Source organism: Stigmatopora nigra, chromosome 11 (genome assembly GCF_051989575.1).
Source record: "Stigmatopora nigra isolate UIUO_SnigA chromosome 11, RoL_Snig_1.1, whole genome shotgun sequence".
Lineage (NCBI taxonomy): Eukaryota > Metazoa > Chordata > Actinopteri > Syngnathiformes > Syngnathidae > Stigmatopora > Stigmatopora nigra.
In genome coordinates this window covers 8,875,778-8,900,170 of record NC_135518.1, presented here as the reverse complement: position 1 = coordinate 8,900,170, position 24,393 = coordinate 8,875,778, and the positions used below count along the sequence as shown (strand labels likewise).

The following is a 24,393-nucleotide window of genomic DNA, read 5'->3' as shown; positions in this document are numbered from 1 at the left end:
ATTAATCAGAATCAAGGTGTCTACATGGAGGGAAATGGATTAAGGGGGGACTTTTTTAAATTTATATGGTACATTACAAGAGATGTGCAATGCTGATAGATAATAGTCACCTCCAACCTGCCTAATAAAGCATGTTAAAATGAGCTGGGAACATTATTTTTAAATGTAGTTTTTTTTGTTTTGTTACAATGCAAGATATATTATCTTAATATTGTTAGTCACTCATGCCTACCTTTCCTAAATACCCCGAGACGCAACTACGGCTGCTTGTAATGCGTTGTGTCGCCAACAACACCTTTGAAGTGTTTAACGACTTTTTTTTCCCCCCTTCAAGAATAAATAAAGGCGCCATCAGTCATGCTGAGGTAAGCGCTAACATGCCGATGAAATCACAGTGAAATGCAAGGTGTGTTGTATAAAAATGAGCTCACTTTTCCCTCTGGCCACAGCACGGATTGAGGAAGAGTCTCCAAATTTGGGTGAAATCTTGTCTCAACATCTGCAGGACAAACACAAAAACGGATTTAGTAAGTACATAAAGCAAAATCTACATTGACCAACGTAAGAGACATGGTTTTACGTGTGTTTTTTGTGTGTGGCCTGCTAACATTTCAAGTCTTAAAAAAATGAAGAAAATACTATGCTGCACATTGTTGGCAGGGATATGCTCCAGCACCCCCTGTAAACCTTGTGAGAATAAGCATTCAACAAAAAAAAATGAATGAATAAAAGCAATATGTATTGTTCACGTTGGAGACCCCCAAACGAACATCTGTATTGATGCGAGCGTTCCCATCCCATAACACAAAGCTGCGAGCTATCCGGGCTGTGTACACGGAGACACAGAGGGAGGAGGAGCCCCCGGCGAGGCCCCCAAACAGCGGAATGAAAAGCGACATCAATTTTGGCACAGACATCTTCCGTCACACAGATTAGGCAGGCACAATGCGCGGGCTCCTTATCTCCAGCGGCAGGAGGAGGGCAGGCAGATCGGCGCGGGATGGAAACATTCTCATGGACGTAATGGGCAAAATCAATTGTTGCCCTCCTCAATCAATGTAGCCCCCACTTTCACTGTTCGGCAGCCCACCCGTAATTGAAGTTATCCCAGGCCTTTAATGACCGTCTGAAGCACGACCATGACAAAGTTGAGAGAGTGTGATATCAGAGAGGCCGCCAGCAGGGTGGAACGTGCCGCATCGGTTTTTGCGTTCCCACAATCTGTGTGCGCGGTGGTGTCGGAGGAGGGCGGGGACTGGGGGGGATGGGGGTACTTACCCACGAAACCCATGCGCGGACCTCTTCGGGCCTGGCTGCAAAGATGTCGACCGCCCTCGTGATCTTGCCCGGCCGGGCTTGCTGGAAAAGACACATTTAAGTCACAATCAGCTGTTTGCGTATTCTTTATTGCCTCGGATGGCGACATGCGGCGGTGGCAAGGCCCCATTCGTTCTAATAGAAAGCCATTAAAAGAATATGACGGGTCACTTTGTTTCGTGTGAGACATTCGACTCTCCGGTGGTTTCTCTGATTAATTAGCAGCTCCGAGTCTCATTTAGCGTTCCTAAGAATTCAAGGCGATGCCTCCTTTCCGAAACGCCGCTGTCATAATTTTTCTCTCCGTCGAGGATTTTTACGCGAGAACAATAAAGCCAAAAAGGCCCGAGTTATAATTATACCTACTGATGACAGATGACAGTTAAAAACTTAATTTAGAGGAAAATCCTTTGACGGAATTGTTCAGTAAGAAGAGGGATCCTTTGCTTTATAATGGTAATTACTCCTCCATTTATTATTCTATCAGCACACGCAATTAGGAGTGCACGGAGGACTCGCTTGATAGTAAAATGGGCCAACACTGAATACAAATGAACGTCTGTCTCTGTACAGAACTTACTCACCTCCTCTAGACTTTTATCGTGCGGGGGGCACTCTCCGAGCAAACGTCGGAGGGGATGACCGACGGCAAAAGCTTGTCAACGTCCACCCACTCCTTCATTGTCGCCAGCCTGGTAAAAAAAAAAATGAAACAAACACAGAAAGAAGTGATTAGACATCACGATAAGCACAGAGACTATCGGACGTGGGAGCATACCATTAGAGCCAAAAATGAAGACTTTGAGCCTGGTGAGAGAGTTTGATGATTTCCCTTCACAGTAAAATGAAATAAACAGTGGTGGATGGAGAGTCTTAATCAGCTAAAGTTGAGAAAGCATTACTAGGTGTAAAAATAGGACAGGATCTTGCAGTATAATGAACCCTTTCAGAGGCAGTGGCCACTACAACACTGAAGAACTTCAAGCGACTATTTTTGCTGAACTGCAAAATGAAAGTTTCTAAGGTGAGAGTATATTTGTGAATAATTCTAAAAATATTTTTTTCAACGAAATATACACCATGCTGGTTTTACGTAGACCCTAATTCTGACAATTTCACGTTGAGTTTACTCACTTTCGGTTTGTTTTTGTGTAATTTTGCTTCTTGTCCGCGATTGTCGCAAAGTGTCCAAAGGTGCTTTGCTTCATTCAAACGTAGTGACTTCAGCCAGTAAGCAGCTCACCCCATCAAGCCAATCACATGACCCTCAGTTGTGTATTTAAACATCTGCTTTGTCCCCACACTCATTCATTTGTCACCTGTCCTAAATGTCTTTGTGCTTCGATTCTTTGTCTTTTGGTTCAGCAGGACACCTGACACAGTGCCGCAATGATGGCATTAATGGTAACTCTCAGACCGAACAATATAAGGATAGTGGGTGAGGGGAGTTAGGGCAATTATGAGATTAGCCCCACTAGCTCTGGGGCCGGGATTGGACGCTTCTGAAAGAAGTGCGGCTCACAAATCCATTTTCACACAGCGGCCTGACACAGGTCTGAGGCAGGATTGATTGGAAAAGTGTCCCTGTCATTATGTGTAATCCTAGTTTCCTGTTTAAAGAGGCCGAGAATCAAAGACGGCGAGAGAAACGGCGCACTTCAATAGCACGGCCGGTCCAATAACAGCGTGGTGTCGGCTCCGACGATGATTAGGAATCCAAATTACGCGGGACGTTTGCCTTAGCGCCATGCTTTGCCAAACATGCTGAGCGTATGGATGTGGCTTTTGGGAAGACCCGCTTTTATCCTTTTTCGTTTTTACGAGGCAAGTTAACGTCGAGGCCTTTACGGATGTTCTACCAAATGCAAGAGCTATCAAAAGCAGGAGAAAATAAACACAGACAATGGCCACTGAGCCAAGACGGTAGAGAATTCGACCGGAGATAATAGCGGATGCAGTTTGTCACTTTTGCGATTGGCGCATAATTTACATTCGGCAGGAATGGCGTGCTCGACGGGTGGCTTGAATAATGATTCACAAATCACTCTCTCTCCCCACACTAGTCAAGGGCTGTGATCCTTTGAATAGACCATTGTACCTGAAATTGTAATTGGAGAAGACCTGACAGAGCCCAGCCAAGTTGGCCACGTAACGAAGGGGCTCTCGGTGGCGGGCCGAGAAATGATTTTAATAATGCCGAGCCCAGACGGCTAAAGTGAGCCGTAAATGAGCACGGGGGTTCTTCTGGGTCCTTGCGCTGAGTGACACGGGTGCAGGCAAACACCTTGCAGGAACATGAAACACCCCCCTTCCCTCAAGTGTGCAGACAAAGCACTGTCAATTAGATGCCGTCATGCTCCGTCAACACAACTCCCAAAACCGCGTCTGTCGACTTCTCTGCCATCTGATTTGCTCTATTTGGTCATTTGTATTGATGCCCTTTCCAATTATTACTACAGGTATACTGTAAAAGTATAGCCCATAACTGCACTACAAGGCACATTTTCTCAAAAGCCAACTGTTTGCCTTATAACATATGGCTAAATATTGTTTAATCATTGTATGAAATACCCTTTAACACAGCTCCATTGAGTTGATGTATAACAGAACTAACCAATATTACCATTTCTACGACTTCTACTACAGTTCCATCTTGTGGATGCATAACACAATCTCTACTACTACTACTACTACTACTGCATCTAATAAGCCATTGCGCCTTATATAGAAAACAAGTTTAAAGACAATGCCATTCATTAGAGGTGTAGCCTATAGTACGGAAAATACTGTAAGTATTTGGTAAATTATACAATGAATATTTTTGTCCTACATCCTACATGTGTAAATTGTTATAAGAATTGTTTTTTGTCTAGATCATTTGGTTTGGGAATTTAACTGTATTTGTGCAATGCACACAATGTCTAATAATGACAATTTGCAGTTGAAATTAATTTTAGAAGTACTGCATAGCCGTTGGATTAGGATTTTCAGTCATTGTACATTTTAGGAAAATATGAAGAAAGGTTATACAGTCTCAACTGCATTTCATAACACAACTGGTATTTCATTTCAAGTAAAATACTTCTCACGGGTGTTGCGTTGCAGAAGAAAATAGACTTGCGGCTGCGCAATGTCTTGTCAGATTGCCATCCTATCATTGCATCGAGTATCATCTGAGGGTTAATAGAAGGATTCAGCACTTTCTGGCCTTGCTATCCCCCTCTGAACAAATGAAGCCTGAAATCTTTATTCTTTTTATAATGGAATTCCAATGGCCTCTGTTGCAAATCAAGTGGAAATTCTTGCATATCAAGTGGGGGGAAAAATTAAATGTTAACCACGTTTTAATGTGATTAAGGGTGACAGGGACATTATTTCTGCTAATCATTCACCAGCATGTGAGCTCAAACAATGCTTGGCGGACAGGCTGTTGGTACCATTTCCAACAAAGTTTCCTTGCCTTTTAATCCTCTTCAAATTCTGATGACTTCATGCTGCTTTTAGATCACGTGATGGTAATGACAAAACAGTGCGCATGTCAAATTCTTGTCATGTGCATTTAAAAAAGAAAATTCCCATTAAGTTGGCAAATCCGATAAACGTCATACACAAATGGGGTGCGAGTACACAGATGCCCACAGAAGGACCCCCCCTGTTCCCCCTCACAACCCCTCAGGGCTGCTCTATTTGTCTTTATATGCGAAAAGCTGGAGGGGGGTAACATAATTCCTGTTTCCACATGCCTCGGGCTTCCCCGTGGCTTTGTCAAAGCTTTGATCTGCTTAAATGGTTCAGGAGGAGAAAACAATAGGAGGTTCTAGAATACAAGGGCAGCTAGCTGAGACAATGACCCGGGCCTGACAAGATGTTCAGAAAGGCTGCTTTTAATAGAGCAGCTTATGTCACTTAGCTTGTTAAAGGTGGGTCAGAAACGAGGGCTTGAGAACTCTTTCAGTGACATTGGCCATTATAGCTTCCAGTCGGGGGTCATTTTTGTACTAATAAGCTTCCGTAGCCAGAGGCGTTTATATTGAAAATGTTTAGTTATCACAGTGTGTGCTTCGCAGTACGTCGGCTAGTATTAGTCAGGCTTTAACGTGGAGTAAGTGTCTTTACTTTATGTTTGAGTAGGCGCAAAGACAAAAAATATACATAAAAATGCATCTACATTTAAGATGGAGAAAGGATTATAAGCACAAGAGCAGCAGGCTTGTGCCTGATATTTTTGAGACCAAAGAAAGTGAATTATGTCATTAGACAGACTGGTGGCCCGTCTCAGGCAAAAATGAATGGGCATCTTATCACTACAGCTAATAAGTGAACAAGGTCCAAGTGAACTACGACTGCCTGCCTGACTCGGGGAATTAGAAGAAACAATAAATCTGCAATTAATTACACTGGTATAGCTGGATAATCATGGACTGTAAATCCACAAACACAATTCACATTAGGTTCTACTGCCCCAAAACTGTGTTTCATACTAAACTAAAGTTTCAAACGTAACTATAGCCTAAAAACTTTCAGGCCAAGCATTTTTACAGGGGTAAAATGTTGCCGCGACAACCCTCCCGACCTCTCCTCTTTGCCTTCTCTGCTCAGAGACACCAAAAGAAGAGCTGTGAGCTCACAGCAGGCTGTTGAGGCCAGGAAGTCACGGAGGAAGGGGGCCCTGTGGGAAGCGTTTCATCCTACCGGTGCTGAGCTCCTGAACGCCGAGCGTGCAGACGCTCGGCGCTCCCCGTGGCCAAACAAGATGGAAATGCATCATTCGCCACTGTCTCTGATGGAGATCTGACAAGCTCGGGCACATTAGTGCCAATATTGTCTACTGCTTTTTTTGTCTACAAAGCCAGTGTGCTGTGGAGAAAATGCATCTTGATGCACGCACAATGAGAGCAGCTTTAATTAGGAGTAGCATCTAAAAATCACAGCCTGCCCAAAACAAAAGAAAAAAAAACCTTGAAGGTGAGCAAGAGACAAGTTTCTTTCATGTCTTGAAATAACTTTTAGAGCTTTGAGATCAAAATATGGAGAAACATTTAAGAAGCAATGCACCGGGAACATTCAGAATGACAATGCTTAGCACAATGTTTTAACTTTTCTTCAAAACTAAATATGAGCATGTTGTTGGAGGTCTCATTGTTTAGTTACCCTGGTAACCAGATGCAAATTGGTTATCTCAAAAAGAATGAATATGGCATTTTTTTTAATCTCATATGGAAACGTATTGCCAAGTCATTGCTGAATAAATGCATTAAAAACGGCTGGGAAACTTTCTATACATTTTTGGATCTGAACTTCAATTTGTTTATATTAGAATTCTTCTGGAAGAGATTTGTGTTTTTCTGTGTCTATTCCTGTCCAAATTCCCCTTTGTTATATGTTTTAAATTAAATATAAGACCCTGTTCTCAATAAAACAAAAATTATTTCGGTTTTCCATTTTGATTATCCTCACAAGAGTTGCAAGCCTTTACTCCAACCAACAACTGGTTGTCAGCCAATTGCAGTTAAGTAAAAACATTTTAGTTTCTTTTTGCTGTAACGCACCCTCAAAGTAACTCACTTTTATTATTTGTGACCTTTTTTATTCTGACTGCCCCACAAAATCCACTAATATTGCCCAGTAAAAGAAGAATTGGCATAAAAACTAGCTCTTTTTTCGTTTGGCCCAGGGATTCCTTTGTGACGCTATCAGGATAAAATAAAATAAAAAGGAACTAATCTGCAATTCAAACTATTTCAGTGGACTGTTCCACCTCACCCAAAAATCTTTCTCCATTTGGGGTAACCGTGCTGTCATTCACAGCAGTTGACTGGGCGAGACAAAATAAAGGGCCTGGGATGGAGCGGGGGGCGACGGGGAGGGGGTGCTTCAGTATGTGACAATTGTGACAAGAGCAGGCAAAGTGTGTTGCGCCGAGAAACACCACACACATTTCTCCATCTCATCCCCCCCGCTCCCAAGATGACAGCTTAATGTCTACCACATGCAATATTTATTCCCATCGTGTGTCAGACTGTCTAGCTGTCCCAGAGAGTACAAAGAATGCCACTTATTAGAATAAAAGCAAGGGGAAAGTAATCAAGGACATACATAACATCAGCCAATCATGTTCTCCCCAGCTTGCGTCATTTCTTTTATTTCTTTCTTTGGTTATTTATTTTTGCTCGTTCTGTTTAGAACAGTCAAGCAATAACGAGTCATTTGGCAAAACAAAACTTATTTGTCTTATTTTTTTAGGCCTTAAGTGTCAGACAATTAAATTCAATGCCATTTCAATTCTTGAAACTATTCGTCTTCGAAACTAAGCCTTTACATAAATCTAGCGCTTTTTAATAATTAAAAAAAAAGTATTTCTTGATCCCCCACACTCTCAAAGAATACTTGTTTCAAGCTGTTTATGTGTCACTCTCATTTGAGGTTAAGTTTAAAAATGAGTCATAAAACTAAATAGAAGTAATCATTAAACTCTAACATGCTAAACCCAACCATATAATTTAGGTTGACAAAACTCTACTCACTTAATGCTTACATATAATGGAAAACACCATAGACGGCCTTATGAAAATGAGCATGGTTACATTAATTATGAACCTACCACTGCTACTTTAACACACAAACACAATAACACATGAAAAGAACAGCCAAATTCATAGCCATATATTTCCCCTAAAGTGTCATAGAGCAACCACGTATATTTTCCTATGAAATGTAAGCGTACAACAAATGCGTCTTGATGCATGACCAACCACGGAAACAGTCCAAGCCAGTAGTGAGCGCTTTTAGCAAAGAGCAAACAGACTCCATGTCAGATCATCATAGTACACGCTGTTAATCTGCCATCTCATTAGCCCCAGAGATGTCACCAAAAATCAACCGGCGGGACACCAAACCATGATTACATGAGAGATGTCCACTGTGTCATTTGATTATGCCAACGAGGAGCAAGCAATGAGTGTCCCTCCTGGACTGTGAGGACTTTATTAGGGCCATCTGGTTTGGTTTTAGTGCCTCTTGTCTTGTTTTGTAACAACTTGCTAAAAGGGAGTCCATTTAGAATGACTCAGTGCTGCAGGGTACGCATATTAGCTTGGGAAAGTGTTACGTCAGTAGTTATGGCACAAAAAGAATGCACGAAATGGGAAGTCCATCCTGGATGGTCTTCTGTCATGTTGTAAATAGTATTACATGCTTTTAAACCGCCTTCAAATTAATTGTAAAAGCTCCATCTATAGGGCAAGTAGAGTACAATATTCCTTTTCTCTACCGTCTGACCGTCTGTTTTCCATCCACATATACTTGTTGGGCCAAATATATACCTGTTGTCACTATAATAAATTATGAACTGCAAAAGACAGGTTAATTTTGACAGGACTAATGAATGTAATTATTTTCATGTTTGGTTTATGTCCTCGTTTATAGATTTGGTTTGATATACATATACATATATATTTATATATATATATATGTATATCCATACACATATATATTTATACACATACACATACATATAGATACCCACATATGGACAAAGTTCTTTTCTTTTAAATTATATTACTGTTGTCAAATTGGTGTGAAACAGAAGAAAAGAACAGCAGGATGCCGAGATATGTCACTAATGTATTTTTTTTCAAGCATCTTCAAAGTGTAAGCAACGAGGAAGACAAATGTTAAACACTTTAGTAAACATCGACAACACCAGTGTCGCATTACTGTTATCTTTAGCACGGCCGTTTTCTTTTTGTTGAATATATAATATTCTTATGATACAATGCAGGTGTACCTAATGTTGTCGGCTTTGTGTGTTTATTTCCAGCTGAGTTGCTTTAGGTAATTTGTTATTCCAAACTATAGAGAGGAAGGAAAACAAATCAAGCAGGATGAAAGGAGCTAATGCAACACAGATTGGGACGCCAACAATGTTCAACATAGGCATGTTTTATATACAATGACAGGACCCATTGTAAGGCAGATCATCAATCCATCCATCCATAAAGCACATAAACATACTGTACAGTACATCAGTACATGCAACAGCCCTCACTACTATTGGCTCCAAGCCGCCATTGATACTGAAGCCTTGAGGGGAAGCTCAACGGCAGACCCATTTACCGACGAGTCACTCTCGAGTTTAGTTAAAGGTCAACTCGTCTACTTAAAAGGCGCCAATTTCACCTGAATGCCCATAGTTTCAACCAAGAAAAATAAGTGCAAAAAATATGCCGATCACCACAGGTCGTCTTTCCTTTCTCTACTTTGTCACCACAAACAGACAGCACCTAAAGATGGCAAAAAAAACATCCACAGCTTCCACTCCACCAAAGCAGCCATTTTTCAAGCCACTTATTTTTTGTTGTAATCCGTTCTATAAATCTCATCTTAACGGATGAGCAAAAAGACGTCGGCGCGGCAGCAATCAATTAGATTTTAATGAGTCTCTCTCGAAAACAGACTTGACGATAGGAAATGTCTGACGAGGAAAGAGAAGAAAGCCTCTCGATAGACTCTTGTAGATGCCATTCCCTACCACGCAATGCCTCTCAGTCATAAACACATGACAAATGGTGCCTTAATCATTTTTTACGAGCAGGGATGTGCAGGGGCAGCGCAGGGCCGGAGGGGAGAGGGGGGTCGGCGAGCAGCGGGCGGGCCCCCGTTGCATGGAGGAGAGGCCCGTGTGCTAAAAAGTCTCCTCGGGAACATCACTAGGCCGGCGCGTCTTTGATCTCCGCACCGCAATTACGCCTGCACCCAAATGAGCGTGGAGTCGCCTCTGAGACAGACTTCAAACATGCACATGGATGCGTTCTCATACACACGAGCTGCATAGGATTGGAGCCATGTGCCCCTCTCTGCGCTAAATGATGTACTGTCTCCAGCAGAGAACCTGGGGATAAAAGCTGGTCCTGCTCCTCGTCTGATCCTTCCATTAATGATGCTTTTCTCAAGCTAATACGGAGAGCATTCTTTTCTAAACAAGGGCAGCATGCTATGCGGCTTCTGAACTCCGTGCAGGGTAACCTTGTTTAAAAATGAAGATTGGATTTTTTTGGGGGGTGGGGGAGCTTCTAGAGCTCTTAAATCTGCCCTTGGTGCAGATAGATGTTGACATTGGTAAATGCCGTCTTCCAATACCACATTTGGAAAAAATAGTGAAAGGAAGGTAGACTAGTCGGTGGTTGCTAATGAATCTCTCAGAACAAAGCCAAGTCGGTCAAAAATGTTCAAGTTAAAGATTGAAGCTCAACAACCAGGGGTCTATATGGGGGAAAGCTTCATCATTTTCTGAAGAAACCATCCAATTGAGCTTTGGTCAAGATGGAGTTCCAGTGCAGTACTCCGGAGAGACCCTCCCTCTACGACTATGGCCTGGCTGTAAAGCTAAATTCAAAAGTTTTAGGAAATCAAGACCTTAAAAAAGTACCATTTGTTTTTGTTTTCTTGGATGCAAAGCAAGGGAAATAAATAAAAGATGAGTTTCATGTCAAACAACACTGACTTCAACCCTATTCAGCAAAGTTCTCTACTAGTTCTTTCTCTTCTACTCTTATCAAAACTGTTCGTAACATATTGACAAGCTCTCGAGCACATTCATTTAAAAAGGTGCAGTTAGTGCAAATGAATTAAAGCAAACACCTTCGATTTAAACATTTCCTGAAAAAGTGCCATTCAATAAATTGGTGAAATTGTCTTGAATGATGGTCCTTCGAGACCCAGAAAAAAAAAATTGCCCGGCTTGTGTGTGACACACCTTTTCTTCCACGTTAAAGCTTGATTGCAATTTGTCTAGCTGTTTGCTTTGAATAGTCTGTAACCATATCATCATCTCAACTGCAGTGCTGCCATAAAAAAACAACAACAAAAAACGGAAAAAAAACACGCACGGAAGCTCGGCGACAGGCAAATGGTAGTCTGGCGTCTTGGCGGCAGAGCGGCTGCCATTAAGGCCTGAGAGCAAACGTTTATTGTACAATTAGAGCCCACCAGATCTACCTGTAATCATCTCCATACAGGTGTGAGCTCCTCTCTGGACCATGGAAGTGACTCATCACTTGTCAACCATCAACACTTTGATGTCAACATTGTTCATGGTGGCGCCCTGGAGACACTGCAGCGCTACTCTACTCTTTGCCTGTTTAAAACACTGATTTATTGCTTCCCTCTTTTAGGGTAGGGAAAAAAACGCGCATACACACCCACACAAACGTCTTCTAGTCGAGGAAACTAGCCGCTGCAAAGTGTGAATCATTTGATTTACGACTTCTTTTCCCCATCCTTCATCTGATAGTCACGCATTCGTGCCAGGATTTCGTGATAGGAACTTTTTAACAGACAATCACAGGTGAATGACTAGCCACGGGATATACAGACGCAACAATGCAATTGGGAAAGTACATTCAAAGTTTGCCTGTACAACTAGTATATTGTGAAAAAGTTTAAACAGTCTATATAATTATAATAGTAAGAAAAGAAGACTTGTCATTGTTGATGACAAAATACAGGGCTGAAATCTTAAGCCGAACACTCAATATTAAGACTTAAAGTCCATAAAGTCCCTGAATGAAATGACAAATTGGACACGCCTTTTCCGTGTTAACATTCTTGTAAAGGATTGTCAAGAGGATTTAATTACTGTTGGGAGAGCGTGAAAACAATACAAGGCTTGGAAAATTACAGCGGACACACAACACCTGTAAGGTTTAGAGTTGCATAAAGTCGCCATACTATACTCTATTGTCTCCTTTTCTCGTGTTCCGACTATCATAATGCAAGTCAAAATGAATATATTTTTATACTCTGTTCATTCATTTATTTTCCAAATGTGGACAGTGGTATAATCATATATATTAATAACTTTCATGGCACAGTAAGAGGAATGGAAGATGCTACAAATCGTTTAGAGTGATGAAGTTAAAGGACTACAGTCCTTCCTTGATTATTGCGACTTCACTTATCGCAAACTGACTTCTTTGCAATTTTTTTCTGCTATTATTTTTTTCTTATTTTAATGTGATTCAGCACTGACAGAAAAAAATAGGTAGTTATAATAGGGTTGACCCTACCTTGCGAGTTTTCAATTATCGCGGCCATGTTTGGTCTATATTAAACGCAGTATTTGAGGGAATACTGTACCATGTCGAAGAAATTGATACTTTTAGTCAAACAATTTCATTTGCTTTTTCAATATTTTATGCAAAACTCAATGAAACGTCAAATAATGTCAAACCAGAAGTTGACAACAGCAAAAAATCCAAGCCTAACTCCTTGTACATCATGCTTTACTTGCAAATCACGACTATGGTATTGTTGCATTTAAATAAGAAAACATTTCCGGTATTTAGCATATTTAGACGCGGTCCTTATAAAGCGAGGGGGATTTCCGGGGTTACGAAATGGTACTTGTTAAGCATGCCTAATGTTACAATTGTGAGCAACTTGTGGCAACAAAGCCAAATATGTGGAGTGAAAACAACTTCTCTGTAGTAGTACTGAGAAAAAGTTCCCCCTCCTTGTGATTTACTGTGCATCGCCAGATGGTATTAATGACTTTTTGCTTTGAACATACTTATATTTGCTGTTTTGATATTTAAGGCCTCCACTCGCTTTGATATCTTATGGAATTGAGAAAATGCCGTCGGAAAATGGGGAACATATGCCAGATGAAATGCTTAATGAAGTTCTGTAGGCGGTTTAGGCTTTGCAAGGAAGGATCAGGATGTGGTGAAGTGGGGATGTCAGTGTCAAGACACTAGTGGCATTTTATTTTACTACTGTAGGTAAGTGATGGGAGGGGTAGTTCAATCTTTGAAAAATTCAATTGAAAAAACAAAGATGTATCGGAAAGCTGTTTATAATTAAAATTTCTGGGTGCAAGAAACTGGTCTCAGTTTGTCTCAATCAGGTCAAGTTTGTGTTTCCCCAAGTATTTTGTGTTTTACAACCCACTAACTATATATTTTTTGTAAAAATTGCTAAATACTATGTTGCAGGAAAGCCATGTTGTAGTCATTCATTTATCTGTCACCAAGTTAACATTGCTATGAAATCAGCAAATAAATGCATAGATTTTTTCCCCTTTCATATTTCTTCTGAAAACAAGGACACTAGTGTTCAATAGCTTGACACAATAGAGAGAAACGAACATCAATGATGGATTCTGCACTCCAAAATCAGTTTAAAAATATGTCAGACCTTAAAATATTTAAAATTGCGTTCCCCAGTCACATTGTGTTAGTTTGCCTGAAAGCATTTAAATTGGGTGTGAGAGATAATCCTGAATGACGTCTAAGAGTTGACACAATGTACAGTATGCCCACTTTTGTTTTTTAAACCTGCCAACCAAGATAGAATTTTCCAACTTCACACAAAAAGATCTAAACTAAGAGTCAAAGCATCGAATTTACAAGCCGGATTTAGCGTGCTGGTCCTAATAAAGCTAAAATTTCCTGGAGGTCTGTGCCCTGTTTGACTTGGTGTGTACTTGGTGGTTATAATCCGAACAAATCGGGACTGGTTGTTCTTGGCGTACTGCATCATCTTACACGAGCCTAGTGTTAAGTTACGACCATTTAAAGTGGGAGAATTGAATCAAGACTTACAGGAATGACATCACTTAACCTCATCCAAAATAGTGGCTGTGACTCTTTTGAGGAAATGTCATTTTTGGAACAAAAAGAAAGTGATCTGTGTCTCATAAAAGTTCCTTCGAAGCAACAAAAACGACAGATGAAGAGATGCTTACATGAATTACGGTTGTATCTCATGTCTAACGACAGCACGAGTTCGGATCGCAGCCTCAAACTCATCCGGTTCACATTTGTCGATGTTAAAAACGTGGGTGGCGTGCGACTGGCAGAGAGATAACAGGATGTGTCATTTTGCGTCTATAAAGTTACGCTATTTTTTGGTCGTGTACCAACTTGTCTAAGGACAGGAAAACCCAGTCTAAAGTTTATAAACAACAATCCCATCTAAAAAAAAACTAACAGTGTAAAGCCCCAAACATGAAACTCCAGTTTGAGCAAGTAATTAAGACTATACGTTGTTGTTTTTTAAAATAAAGATGTGCATTAAGAAATAGCAGATTTCAATGAGTGCCGTGAAAAAAAAGTTAAGCTATGCATCATTCTCTTGGTCTATTCTGGAAGAAGAGTTTTTTCTCGAGCATTACCAAGATCTTTATATCCCAAATTATGGCCTGTTTGGTGTTAAGGGAATGAGCGAGAAGCCATTAAAGAAGATGAAAAAGAATATAAACCCAGCAGGCTATGTGCTAATAGTTTCCCCAAAGTGAAGCATCGTGATGCCAAACTATGCTCACACTCGAGCAGAAGTGGTGAATTTTTGACAAATTTCCCTCTAGGGTGTTTTATCCCAGTCACTCAATTTGAACAGAACCTCTCCCCAAAAAAATAGTTTGGAACGAATTGGACGATGCTTTGGTTTAGTGTAAATAACACATGCTTCCGTGGAGGTTTTATTATTGTACAGTGAAACCCCCAACCCAAAATCAATTAAAAAAAATAGATGTCAACCGTTTTCACTGGAAACGACGGCCTGTTGTGCAAAATGTAACTGATTCTAATATCCGTTAAAGTCGTGTTTCACTGGTTGTCATATGGCCCGGGGCATTGTTTGTTTGACAAATGGTGCTTGAGAGCAGAGTCAAGCCCAGTTCTTGACAGGATGCGGAGGCGGAAAAGGGTGGAGAATGGGAGGGCGCCAGATCCAAAAGTTGCAATAAAGAAAGCGAGCCTATTATTGTTGATTCAGCCCCGGCAAAATTAGCAGCGCACGTTCTTATTGTTCATGTCAACTTGACCTGCCTCTTCATATAAAAACTCCCCCACCCCCGAAACACTCCCCTCGCCTCCCTTTTTCCCTCCCCGAACCCTTAGCGCACTTCACAATCACACTCCCCTTTGAAAGAAGCGAGGGGAAAAAACCTCGCCGGAGCCTCAATTACACAATGGTAGCAAAAAGCTCGGCGTGCTGACCCCCAGCCAGCTGCATTCACTCTGGGCACATCTCGCTCCGCAGGAATTCTAAAGGCCTTTTAGTCAGGCAAGCCAGAGTGCAGCCAGCAGGAGAGGCTACGCAGGAAAAGGCGCGCGCATGCACGCACACCGCCCGGCCCAAGTCTTCACAGAGAGATTAATCATGTGTGAAATGGAAACAGCAAACGGCGCCCGACACGCTCTGAACCCGCTCCAGGTCTCCCTCATCAGCTTGCGGCCGCCGTGCCGCGCTCCCCTAACAGGCAGGTGTTAATAAAAGGCACGCGGGTCTCGCGGGGGTCAAACGCGGACGGCCGCCACCGCAGAGCGCCGCCGGTGGGCTGCACCGCCATTATTGTTATTTGCCAGACTAGAGGCCTTCAAAAAAAATGTCAACTGTAAACACAGCACACGTTTCGTGATAGAAAACCGGTATAACAGCGTAAATCATATTCGTGTTGGTTGAAAGCCCAGGAAATAATTGTGATAATAATAGTAAACTGTTGTTATGTGGGATTCATTTATATATACCACAACTAAAAATACATTTTTACGACAATGACATTGACTAAACACTTCATTTTAAAAGTTTGATATACTGAATTATAATGCATGTTCAGTGTAACTTTATTATAGTATCTTAAATAATGACAACACATTCACTGTTATATCATCTACGGCAATGATGTATACCGTCATAATTATTATTATTATAACACATTTTACACTATTGTCATACCGCCATCAGACTTTTGAAAGGTGTAACTGACTACAAAGAATTTTCAACCATTCATCACAAACACACTCCCTTCTAGAAGCAATTTAGAGATTTCAACCAGCCTGCCCTGCATATTTTTGGGATGCGGGAGGAAAGCAGAGAACCGTGAGAAAACCCACACAACAACATGCAAACTCCTCATAATGAGGACCTCCCTGGGATCAAACCCTTGACCGTAGAATTGTGAGGCAGAATCACAACCCACTCTCCAAGCCGTCCACCGGATTTGCAACCAAATATCATAAAATGCAACTGCTAGTATTCATCAATCCATCCACTAATTCATCTTCCAAGCCACTTATCCTCACATGAGTTGCGGGGGTCCTGTAGCCTCTCCCAGCCAACAATGGGCAGCAGGCAAGGAAGGCTTGAATTGGCCACCGGCCAATTGTCTGCAAACTTGCTCCCAATCGCCAGTCATAGTTCTTCAAAAAGGCCCCAAAGAACAAAACACACCTAAAAATGGCTAACAGCAAAGCATTCAACTATTCTAAAGTGGGCTTCCATGAGCCTTGATCTAAACCCCATTGAACATCTACAGAAGGAGCATAAACAGGTCCTTTTAACTTCCAACCTGAACTAACTGGAGCAGTTTGCTCACAAGAGTGGACAAAAATAGCTTTGATCAATACAACAGAATTTTTTTGATTACAGTGATTGCCTTAAAAAGTTATGCAACAAAACATAACATGACGGCTTTTGTCTCGTCCTCTTTCATTTTGTAATACTTCCATTGAATAAAAATAATCTTCAAGCATATGAGGCCTATATACACACACAACTATTACCGTAATATGACAACGTTTCAAATTGTCCTCCTTTTTGTTCCTTACTTGGAACTTCAACCCATTTATCTTAAATGTAAGCAGAACTGAGCGCAAAGATGAGGCACAAATGAGCATTTAATGGCGACATAAACATGCAAATATGCGACTGGTGGCAGCTGAGCGAGGCCCACACAGCCGGCCGGGGAACACAATCACAGCCCCCCCATACCCCCCGTCTTAAAAGCCTGGCGCAGCCTTTGATAAGCACTATTCTTCCTTGCCATCTAAAGAGGTCTTCCATAGATTCGACTTGCCTCGCGCAACCTTTGACGAGTAATGTAGATCATTTTTATTCATTGCCAAAAATTGTCAGCAATTATGTGCGCAAAGCGGCCACCTGCCTAGGCTGAATGGATCCTGTTAGGGGGGCGACGGGGATTTGCGGCGAGGGGGGGTGTGGCGGCGGCGGCCGTGGTGGGGGTGGGCTTTGTAGCAGGTGAAATAGCCCCTCTCGTTAGTGTAATGAGTGGTCCGAGTCTTATAGTGACTGGGGCACGTTGCTCCCAGGGAAATGCCAACCCCCCCCACCACCAACCCACCTTAAATGCATCATGGGACATTTACAGTCAAATCACAGTTTAAAGTCGCCATTCAGTGTGTTTTCACATTTTAAACCCCTACTTAAAATTTTGCTTCATGCAGGCTCTCCTTTGCAAATAATTGTAGTTTATTTGACTGGTACGGTATACGTTGTCCGTTTTTCTTATTGAAATGAATGGAAAGGACATTAACCCATTGAGGTGTCGAGAAGAGACCAGAAACAAGTTATTTGTTTTTAATCTTAAGCGTAAAATGATGTTTGTAGCTAATGCATTAGCAAATAAATCGACAACTATTTGGAAATGGGATTATTAATCATTCAAAAAATGGTTAAGATATCGTAAATTATAAGAAAAAAGAACATTAAAAACTTATTTTTTAAATTTTGGTTTGTGTTTAGCGGTTTTCTTAATCATAAGAAAGAGAGAAAGCAAATATTCTCATTATATTTGAACTTTTTAAAAGTGTTGCGGAGTAAATATTATTTGACTTCTACAGTCCACCATAATGAATGTAATACTACAGAAACTGTATACTACTTTAATTTTCAAAGAAATATGAAGTCAACGCACACTATTTACTCTTGCGGCACCCATAAATGTCGCAGTGGGCCAAAACCAAGCCCGTGAGCATCGAGTCTGTCACCTGCGTGATAAAGACTGTGGAATTCGAAAAATTAACACAGATGTCTGACATGACAGCCAATGAGTGAGCAATGGCTTCATACTCGCGTGGCTGCTTTAAAAGCGCCTCGTTGTCTGCAACGATTACACGAAAATCCTACATAAGAGCAAGCTGGATACTTCACGTTTTTGTATTTGTTTTTGCTTACATGACTCATTTTTAAACTTAAATTTCTCAATCACTTAAATTTGAAAGGTAGGGAAAATAAATGAAGGAAGGCCTTTGCAAGTCAAATTTTTAAAGCTAATCCTTGTCACTTTTCTTTTAAGATTCTACTTGATTGTTAGCAAATTCAATGTGATGCTGCTGTCCTCCCTTTAACGGCTGCATGTTCAAGTGATGTGAGTGTTAGCTTAGATGAGAAAGAGCTGTGTGGAAACACTTTCATTAGGCCACAGAGTTGACCCGGGGGTCGGCCACTGAATAAGTAACTCTCTATTAATGATTTCTACAGCGGCACACTCCTGACCCCTGATCACTTTCAATCTCAGAAAGGTGCGGAAAATGGCGAGGGGGAGGTAGGAGGGGGGGATTTATTGCGTGGAGATTAAGAAAAACACACTTTTTCTCCTTGTGCCATGTGTGTGGGAGGGTGATTATTTGTGCTGCGCTGCTGGAAGTGAGTGAGGGGGGGCCAATCGAGGGGGGTGCAAAAAAAAATCCCGCTGAGACTGACTCACGCATTCTGGTTGGAGTTTCTCGCCGCCACCGCCTCTAATGGCCGTCTCCTCCGGCTTGTCGATAATAGGGGAGCTCATCTCCTCTGTCCTTCAGCCTCGGCTTCTCCTGGATGATCTCCGTGTCCCTCACGGGGTCCACGCTCCCCTCAACATGGATGATATCCTCATCGACAAATGCACCTGCAGCGTCAAGACACACAACAGCACATCAGTATTGATTTTTTTCTTCATTTTTTTTACCTTTTACCCGGTCGCAGCAGGAGGGAGTGAAATCGGTGAAAAAGCAATCAATGATGCTTGTTCTTTTTCATTAGTTCAACACCCAAAATTTCGGGGGACAATTACCTATCTTGATAGGCCATTGAGAATTATAGATTGTAAAAACAAAAGTAAACTGTTCCATCCTAGATAAGAGATTGCCCCTCCTTTTTGGGAGTACGTTTTTAAAAAGTTTTTCCTTGCCTGATGGGAGCGTTTATGTCAGGCAATGTCATTTAACATTGCCTGCATTACTTTTTTATCCTCACTAGGATTGCAGGAGGTGGTGAAGCCTATCCCAGCCAACTATGAGTAATAATCTGAATTGGTTTCCAGCCAATCACATTGAAGTCTTTTTACTGTAGATATTTTTCTTAATATCTTTAATTCCTTCACATTTAATGTGTACTGTTTGGGAATGAACATCTGTGACTTTGGATTTTTCTTGATTTTTTTTTTCCAATTGCAATACTTTATCATTTATTTGAATACAAAGAGCTGAGAATCAGTGACTACACTCAAATTTATTTCCCACATTTACTGTTTTCTATAAAAACAGGAATATCAGTATATTTTAAGAGCCAAATAAAAAGTTTCAATTAAATTTTCCCCTAAAATAATTTCCACTCATACAAAAGTATTACCTGAATACATCAATAAGTCAGCAAAAACTTCAATTTCATCCCCCAAAACAGAGAAATAAACATGTCGGCACATGATTTACTTTTGTAGGGACACAAAACACATGGCGGGCCCCAAGTTTGACATCATGCCAAAGGCCTGGCATGCAAACCAAAAGTGCCACACTTGTATAACATTTTATAGATCAATTCAAAACAACCAATGTCACGGAGGAAAAGCCACACTCAAGAAAATATGTGCCAGTAATCTTTCAATGACGCGTGTTTGGTATGTTCCGAGGCTACTTGGTGGCATCTGTTAACGCCTTGTGTAAAAATAGTGTTGAAAGACAGGTGGGGTCCTGTCAGACGACAACATCACCTTTATGAGTCTCTCGTCAAAAAAAATCTGTTACACCATCGGCGAACATACCAGTGCACTGATGCACACTTGGAATATTAATGACTCACTTGACGTGTCAAGGAAAGTTAGTCAATCAATCATGACACAGTTATATAAATCACCTCACGATAGCCAAAATCTTATTCACAGAGTAAAAAACAACAACAAAAATAAAGATGAATAATAATAACAAAGAAAAGCAAGTCAAAGCGAGTATAATGCATATTATATATAAATCATAATCACTATGAACAACTTTCCATTTAATTTCATGTTGTCAATAGTGTTGTGATGAATGGCTTCCTGGATAGGTGACTTTTAGAAGCAGAGGGTTAGGCACAAAGACAAAACTGAAGTTGTCTAAGCTGGCACGTTTCAAATTGTGAGAAGGAATCCACCCCAAAACAACAAACGAGATCTTTAAAATGAGGCTTAAAAGTGGTTAAAAATCAAGCTACTCACTCAGACAAAAGCACACTCCTCTCAATCTGTCAATCTAAAACCAGGAAAAACTTAACTTGCCTGCATGCATACTTCACGTCAGTGACATTGTCCAGGGTCTTTTTCACACAATTTAAAGTTGCCATGTTTTTTTTAAGGCGTGCCTCCAAAAAAATAACAACAGGATTTGTAAATCTTGACCATTTTCAACAACTATCTGATCATCAAATAACAGACCATTTTTTAAACTTGTCTATAGTTTTCTGGCCAACAACAATATAGGATTTAACCGGAGTTTTTTTTTTACTTTCTTCAGTTTTTGGTTTATTATGCACAGATTATAACTGTCTTGTTGGCTCAGCAAAGTCCAATGGTACAAATTCAGTAAAGAACCCCTTCATGTGATAAGGGGGGGACCTTAAAGTAGTAGATTTCCCCACAAGCTGTCATCCTTTGCCTGTCCTCATGCTGAAATGAACTTATTCAATTACTCTTTGCTTAATCAGGCTGTTTTGGTTGGTGTACTCTTGCTGAGGTACTCCACAGTATAAACAGTTCACTTGGGTTCCACAGAAAGGGGGCTAATCAGTGGAATTATTGTTTTGCTGCACCAATTTACCAGCTCCCTGTTTAGCACTGATTGCAATGAAAATTTGCCATTGTCTCCGTACCCAACTTGGAAAATATACTGCAACGTAATCATTTTGTTTGCTGCGAGAAAACGCATATGTACCAGCAGCTGTCAAAATGTACAGTTTGGATAGTGAAAATGACATTTTTTTTTGCACAACAGCTTGTAAAAGTGTTTGGATGAGTCATGAATTTGTGATGGATGATTTCAATGTGGCAAATGAAGGCCGTGCAAGTGTTGGAAAATTTTGGAATTTTTGATTTTGCTATATTATGTTACAATGAGTTACACGAGAAGCAGACAATTCAATAACATAAAGGCTTTAGAAGTGCAAGAGCAGCGGATCGCTCACCGTGTAGTCATCATCTGACATTCTCCCCTGGCCGCCGCATATTCCGCAGTAATTCCCTTCAATTAACTCCGCCTAATTTAACATTCACTTTAACTTTACCGCCGCCCCATTCACGGCTGAGAGCCGGGGAACAAATGCGTGAGGTGAAAGAGAAAAAAAAGAGGAAATCTGAGGGGGCACTCGTTACAATTAGCCCTGGGATAGATTGTTGGAAAGCATACTGCAAAATATTAAACTTTAAGCCCTTGGATTAACAAAAACACGTAATACAGTCCTAAAAAGGTCTACTTAGAGTACAAAATGAAAAATATTTGACATTTAAAATGTTGATCATGAATAAATAATGGACACTGCAAAAAATAAAATGCTAAAATATTTGTGCAACAATCTTTCCCTATCAAAGACAGCCAGCAAGTTTTTCCCTGGAAAAGGCCTTATTTTCCAAGTTTAAAAAAAGCGTCGAAAGCATCTTATGATGCATTTCCATGTAGAAGAAACTGATTAGATGGAGTGGCTTTGAATGGCCTGATTAGGGGTCCTGACAAAGTCCCCCAATTTTTGGATTTACTTAGCACTCCAAGCTGGGGGTGCCCAACGAGAACTACAGCATAATGTGTGTGACTGTTGGAAAATGATATTTCAGGAGAGCCCAAAGTTGCTCCTTCAGTTTGAGCTTTTGACTGAGAAACACCACTCCACCACTCCACCCCCCCAAAAAAGCTTTAGTTATCATCACTTCTGACTGAAAGACAGACAAGTCTGCAATCTGTGTCAAGTCAAAGATCAATACTGATACTGATTGAGCTGCCGCCTTGTGATGTCGCTACCTGGGAGGATACGTGGTCAACATAATTCTGTTAAATTACAGTATTCATTCGCCTCCAACTTCCTGCGCGTGTTTTCACATGCAAGAAGGCGGCTGAGAGCACATCTGAAGAAGTCGCATTCCTCGCGCCGCCTTGTTCACGCAAAGCCAGCGTCGCAATTCTGCTGGTATTCAGAGCCGTAAAAGCTATTTTATGGCGCTGTCAAGGAGAAGCACCGCCAGCATTCAAACACCACGAGCCAACGCGAGTGTTATTCACAAATGGCTTTTTATAGGATTCGGGAATCTGACAGCCATGGAATGACATCTTCACGAGTCCTTCCTTTGCCTACGGACATGCCAATTATCATAAAAAACAACAAATTGTAACTTACTACAGGCACTATGACAGACTGACACCATCTTATTCAACATTAAAAATGAAAAAAGGGTGAGCAAATAAGCATTCATTTGGCCTTTAAAAAACATTTATGGGAAATCAATGAATGTAACAACGATTGGGGGTGTTGTGGTCGATATCTGAGTTTGTGGAGTGACCGGTTCAGGATCAACTCAAGAGAGACTTCAGCACCTAAAGATCTTTATTGAACAGAATTATCGGTGATGAAAGTGAATGGATTAATTGGTATTTCTAGAATGTACAGTATTTGTTGGGAAAATGTGTGTGCAGTTTTTACAGGTATCTATTTTTTTTAAAAATTACTAATGTGTGAATTTAGGTATTTTGTTTGTATTGCATTTTTTTTATATTGTTTGAAAGTGTTCATTGTTTAACAAAAGTTTTGGGAGCTTTTTGCTCAATTTGCTATCTTTGTTATGTCTAGTTTTTCTTTCACAATATTTCTCTGGTGTAATATTTAGTTCGCTGGAATAGGCTCCAGCTCCCCCTGCAACCCTTGTGAGAATAAGCGAATCCCAAAAGTTTTTCACGACTAAAAAAAACAATAATAAAACACTGTTCTTACAGGGTTTCAGTCTCCATTAAAAAAAATTCAAATGAGAATTCTGTATTCCTTGACCTAGAAACCAAAACATCAGAAAATGTGATTTGTTGAAAATGGACATTATAAATAAACAGAATCACTTAGCCACTCACCTTTGACATTGCATTTGTTTTGCTAAAGCAGAGCACGAGCAAGAGCGGCTGGAGTGAGGGGGGGCAAAAAAAAAGCTTCTCGTGCACACAACAAGTGTTTTCCCACATCAGAGAACAAACGTTTTCAGGTCCTTCACTGCCACAGTGGCGCTGATTGCACAGGCACCAGCAATTTCCTAACCAACCGCCACCTGAACAATGATGTGTTCGCCTTTCAGAGCCCTCCGGCCTTTCAAAGCGGAATCATTTCACAGTTTGGAACGAGATCTCCATAGCAACTCCTCTTTGAGGGGTTTAGAATCACCATCCAATAATTCTATGATCACCGGGCCCTGTCGTTCCCAGTGGTTCTTTTCACAGTGGAGGGGGGGTTTGCGAGCAATGGCGGTGGGCAAAGCTAAGTAGAAGTAGGAGGAGGAAGCAGGAAGTGTCGCTAATCTATTTCAGGCAATTCATCTCGCAGCCCTATTAGAATTCAAAATATTGCGACCTTCAATCACGGGGGGATTCTATTTGGAGCTGTGGCCATCTCCACTCAAGAAGGGAAGGCATTTTGCTCTAATCATCTGCCACGAGTGGAGGCTGACAAAAAAAACCCCAACTCTTCAGTCTCGTTCAAGCAAAATGCTCATTTGAATTGCTGTGACAGCACCTCAAACAGAGTGCACAAAGGGAAGATGATCCAGACACTGTTAAATGATCCAGATATGTTATTTGCCCATATTGCTTAAAAAAAAAAAAAAACACTAATAGGAATGTAAAACTAAAACCTACACCACTCATGACATGGGGCAGTTTGTTTTACTGATAGACAAATGATTTCAAAATGGAAACATGTGACTGTCAGCGGGTAAAAGTTTTCGGAAAAATTAATACCCAAGTCAAGTTATCTAAAGTCTAAATCTACTTTAGCATCCTATAACAAGCCAATCGTACGGCA

At 40.9% G+C, this 24,393-nt stretch overlaps 1 long non-coding RNA gene across 3 annotated transcripts in view; it reads right to left on the bottom strand.

The window, feature by feature from the left end:
- Positions 1–431: 431 nt before the first annotated feature.
- The window catches only part of LOC144204449 (uncharacterized), a 31,694-nt gene continuing 7,732 nt past the window's right edge, over positions 432–24,393 (bottom strand). For all 3 annotated transcript variants that reach the window (XR_013327890.1, XR_013327892.1, XR_013327891.1), the window contains 4 exons: positions 18,827–19,006; positions 1,902–2,009; positions 1,279–1,359; positions 432–499 (listed from right to left, as the gene is read on the bottom strand). This is a non-coding gene — a long non-coding RNA (uncharacterized LOC144204449). The remainder of the gene's footprint in view (positions 500–1,278; positions 1,360–1,901; positions 2,010–18,826; positions 19,007–24,393) is intronic.